This window comes from Microtus ochrogaster, chromosome 8 (assembly GCF_000317375.1).
Source record: "Microtus ochrogaster isolate Prairie Vole_2 chromosome 8, MicOch1.0, whole genome shotgun sequence".
NCBI lineage: Eukaryota > Metazoa > Chordata > Mammalia > Rodentia > Cricetidae > Microtus > Microtus ochrogaster.
Window position 1 is genome coordinate 4139274 of NC_022015.1, and position 4391 is coordinate 4143664.

General features: G+C 45.8%; 1 protein-coding gene across 1 annotated transcript in view; it reads left to right on the forward strand.

Annotated features, from left to right (window-relative positions):
* Positions 1 to 4391, forward strand: part of Parva (parvin alpha) — a 154674-nt gene that overhangs the window by 119752 nt on the left and 30531 nt on the right. The window lies entirely within an intron of this gene.

The window sequence follows — 4391 nt, forward strand, 5'->3', positions numbered from 1 at the left end:
CCCCCATGTGTCCCCACTGTCCCTAAGCTGTGAGTCCTGCAGATGAGGGGGGCTGGGAATGACCCCCCCATGTGTCCCCACTGTCCCTAAGCTGTGAGTCCTGCAGACAAGGGCTGGGGGATGACCCAGTCCCCATGTGTCCGCACCATTCCTAAGCTGTGAGGCCTGGCATGCAAATTCTTTTCTCTTTGAGAATCATCTTTCTGAGAATCACCTTTCATGGGAAAGATAGCCTATTGTGCAAACCCTTGGAGGAAAAATGTTAAAATGTTCATATCAGTGTCCCTTTGTCTGGAAGGTGTTCTGTGTCAACCTTGTATGAGGTCAGCCTGGAAAGGAAATGACACATGTGAGTGCCACTTCTGAGACCCACACAGCCTGCTGAGGGCGCTGCTGTCTCTGGCATGTGGAGACATTGGCAAGCTGAGGCCACAGGTCCACACAGCTGAGAGGCCAAGCTTCAGTTCCGTCCCAAACCGCACCCCCTGTCACTGTCACTTTCACTCTGCTTCTCAGATGGAGCAAAGATACTGCTGAGGTCCAAAGCCCTAGAAAAGGGTTTGTTTTAGTGTCTGGTTTATTAGAGTGTAGGGTGGTGCAGAGGAGAGAGATATAAGGGGCCAGGCTCGTGCCATGGTACAGATCTGGAAGTCAGGAGACACCTTCCTGAGTTACTTCTCCCCTTCCCCTTCACATGGATTCATTTGCTTAACTGCTTCTACTCAACATGGTTTCTCCACTTAGTTCAGGACCCCTGACTAGGGAATGACGCCTCCTATGGTGGGTGGGGTCTCGCAGCTACATAGTTACTACAGCGAGGGGGGATTTCTTTCTTTCTTTTTTCCTGTTTGAAAAAATGTGTTTTTAATTCTCCTAAGTGGTGGATCCATTTTGGGTCCTGTAAATGGGATGGGTAAGCTCTGCCACATTGACTTCACTTCAGTTAAGACAGTCCACACAAACCAGCCCAGGGCTGCTGCGAGCTGCCGCGTGGCTTCTGAAGATTGAACGCAGGTACTTTGGAAGAGTAACTAGTGCTCTTAACCTCTGAGCCGTCTCTCCAGTCTCTAGGCTGCTCATTCTTTTGCTGCCTCGAGAGTGAGCCTTGGCACCTAATATAAACTGTAACTCAGATTCAGCAGTAAGTCACTGGGTCACCTGATCCTAGCAGTGACCGCCTGTCCCCAGTCAGGAAGTTGAATGGCTTTTCTCTTTGTAAAGAAACAAAGCTTTCTACAGTGCAAATAAAAAGAGTTACATGCTGTTTGGACCTAAGTATTAGGAACTTTGTTTTATTGCATCCCATTTATAAGCCTTAAAATGGATCCACCCCCTCGGAGAGTTTTTAAATTTTTTTTTTTTCAAACTTCCAAAAGAAAAAGAAATCCCCTTCCCCCACTGTAGTGACCTCACAGCTGCCAATGGCCACCTCCGCTCCTCATTTCAACACTGGAGCCAAAACGCCCAGGACCTCCTTCAGCGTAATTATGCCATTGCTGGCGTAGAACAACATGATAAGCTGGGAACAGGGCATTCTCTGCTTAGCCAGAGTCACTTGAGGGTAGACAACAGGACCTGGCTTCGGGCCCCAGAAGCTACCCTGCTAAGGAGCTCTATTTCCCTGTGCCCCTAAGAAATTGAACAGTGTTCAGAAAAGACATATGGGACTGGGAAGATGGCTCACTGGGTAAAGTGCTTGACTTACAAGCCCCAGCACCCACCTAAAAAAATAAATGAATAAAAATAAAAAAATTAAAGAGCCCAGAGTAGTGCCACTTGCCTGTAATTTCAGCCCTAATGAAAAAGAAACAGGAGGAGCTCTGGGGTTTGCTGGCTGGCCCATCTAGGCGAACAAGTGATACTGGCCTCTGACCTCACACATAGACACACAACATATACACATATAACACACACACACACATACATGCACACGCGCACGTACACACACACAGGTTGGTTGCTAATATCAAATGGCTTTAGTTGGATGTTTTTGCTGTCTGTCTGTTTACTTCTTGTGGATTACTCTTCCTGGCTAGATCTCCAGAATGGAGATGGATTAGTGGGTCAGAAGGGATAATTATCCTCTTGGCTGCTCCCTGCGATGCCTCAGGGCATCAAGAAGAGCTGGGGCTTGTTTACAAGAAAAAGCAGTGTGTTCTAGCAGGAACAGAGCAGGCACAGCTCACAGGGAGAAGTCTCTCCTTTCTCTCTTCTAATCAGCCCTGGCTGTGCATTTGGGGACACTGTGTCGCCTTTATGCTCAGGACAAGGGTGGCAGGGACAGGCTGCTGAGTTGCCAGGGTCTTTGATCTAGGACTTTAGGGATTTCTTTCTTTTCTGTTCCCAAACAGAATTTTTTATTATTGAAAGTTTAAAGAATGCCAGTATAAATAAACATACTTAAATATTAATGTCTATTTTTATACTTGCAATGCTCGCTCACCCACTCCAAGTAATTCTTTTATCACCCTCATTTCATGGATGGGGAAATCAAGACACAGAAGATACTATGAACATTACCATCCCAGGGTCAGGGATTCTAGCTTCTTCACTATCGTTTCCCAGAATCAGGAAGCGTGGCTGGCACACTTGATGCCCCCTGATGTTTGCTGAGGAGCACCGCTGTCCTGTACAGAGTGTTGAAAAATGGAGACAGGAATCTGTGCCAGAGAAGCCAGCTGCCGAGCCAGGCTGTACTGAGCCTGTACACGCAGCCTCCATATGCTGCCTACCCAGAGATGGGCTGTGAAATTGTTGGAGTTATACCTGCAAAGTGTGCGTGCACGTTTGCGTGCATGCATGTGTGTGTGTGTAATAAAGGGTATATAGAACATGCTTTTTATTTATTCATGCATGAATATGCAACTATGCATTTATAGATAGTAATCTCCCTGTATCCACAGGGGGTGTCTTTCACCACTCCGGGGGATGTCTGCACCATGGGTAGGTCCAGACATTACATGTGCACAGACACCCGAATGGAATAGCTTTTCCCTGTCCTTTTATCTTAAGTTAGCATACAAGTTACTGGGTTACACTGTGCCGTTTTCACACCTCTATGTCACCATACTTTGTTCTAATCCACCCTCGTTTCTCACTGCTTTCCCGCCTTCTTCCCCCTTTCTTGCTGATCTCATTCCTCACCCCAAATAGCACCTGATTCTGTTTTCATGTCACGTGTATCTCGTTCCTTCTTTTTCCTCTGTCCTTTAAGATCTCTTTCTCCTCCTCTTCCTTCCCCCTCTTCCTCCTTCTTTTCCCCGCCTCTCACACGGGCACATACACAAATGTCATAACTTTCTTTTTCTTTGTAGCTGAGTTTAAATGTACCCTTGTCTGCATATCGTGTACCCATTCATCTGTTGATGGACATCTAGGCAGTGCAGCAATAAACGTGGATGTGCAAGTATCCCTGTGGCATGTTGACTTAGAGTTTTTTTTAGATACACCAGGAGTGATCTAGCTGGTGTATATGGTAGTTCTATATTTAGTTTTTTTTTTCAAGAACTGCGGTGCTGATTCGTATAGTAGCCCACCAGTGTGAATGAGGGCTCCTTGCACCCTGTGTCCCCACTGGGATTTATTGTTGCTTATTCTCCTGATGGTGGTCATTCTGGCTGGGGTGAGATAAAATCTCACAGTCCTTTTAATGTACATTGTCCTGATAGCTAAGGATATTGAACACCATTTCAGATATATATATTCAGAATGTATATATTCGCTTGAGAAATGTCTATTCAGTACATTTGCCCATTTAGTGGTTGGATGATTTAGGAGGTAGAATGATGTTTAAATTTTTTTAAAGTTCTTTATAGAAGCTACATATTGTAGATCTAAATAGTAACTGGTAAGAATTTTCTCTCATTCTGTAGACTGTTTCCTCGCTCTGGTAGATTATTTCCTCTGCTGTGCAGAGGTTTTTAATTTCCTACAGCCCCATTTCCTGAGCCCCTAGACTCATTGAAGGACTACCGTGTCTATGCCTGTATGGCGCCTTTTATTTAGCTTTGTTCTAGCGGCTTCCACTTTTCGGGTCTCACGTTAAGATCTTTGATCCATTTTAAGTGGATTGATACTCAAGGTGAGAGATGCAGATCTTGTTTCGTACTTTTCCGTGTAGATATCTTGTTCTCCCAGCACCATTTGTTTTTATTTATTTATTTATTAAAGATTTCTGCCTCCTCCCTGAAACCGCCTCCCATTTCCCTCCCCCTCCCCCAACCAAGTCCCCCTCCCTCGTCAGCCCAAAGAGCAATCAGGGTTCCCTGCCCTGTGGGAAGTCCAAGGACCACCCACCTCCATCCAGGTCTAGTAAGGGGAGCATCCAAACTGCCTAGGCTCCCACAAAGCCAGTACGTGCAGTAGGATCAAAAACCCATTACCATTGTTCT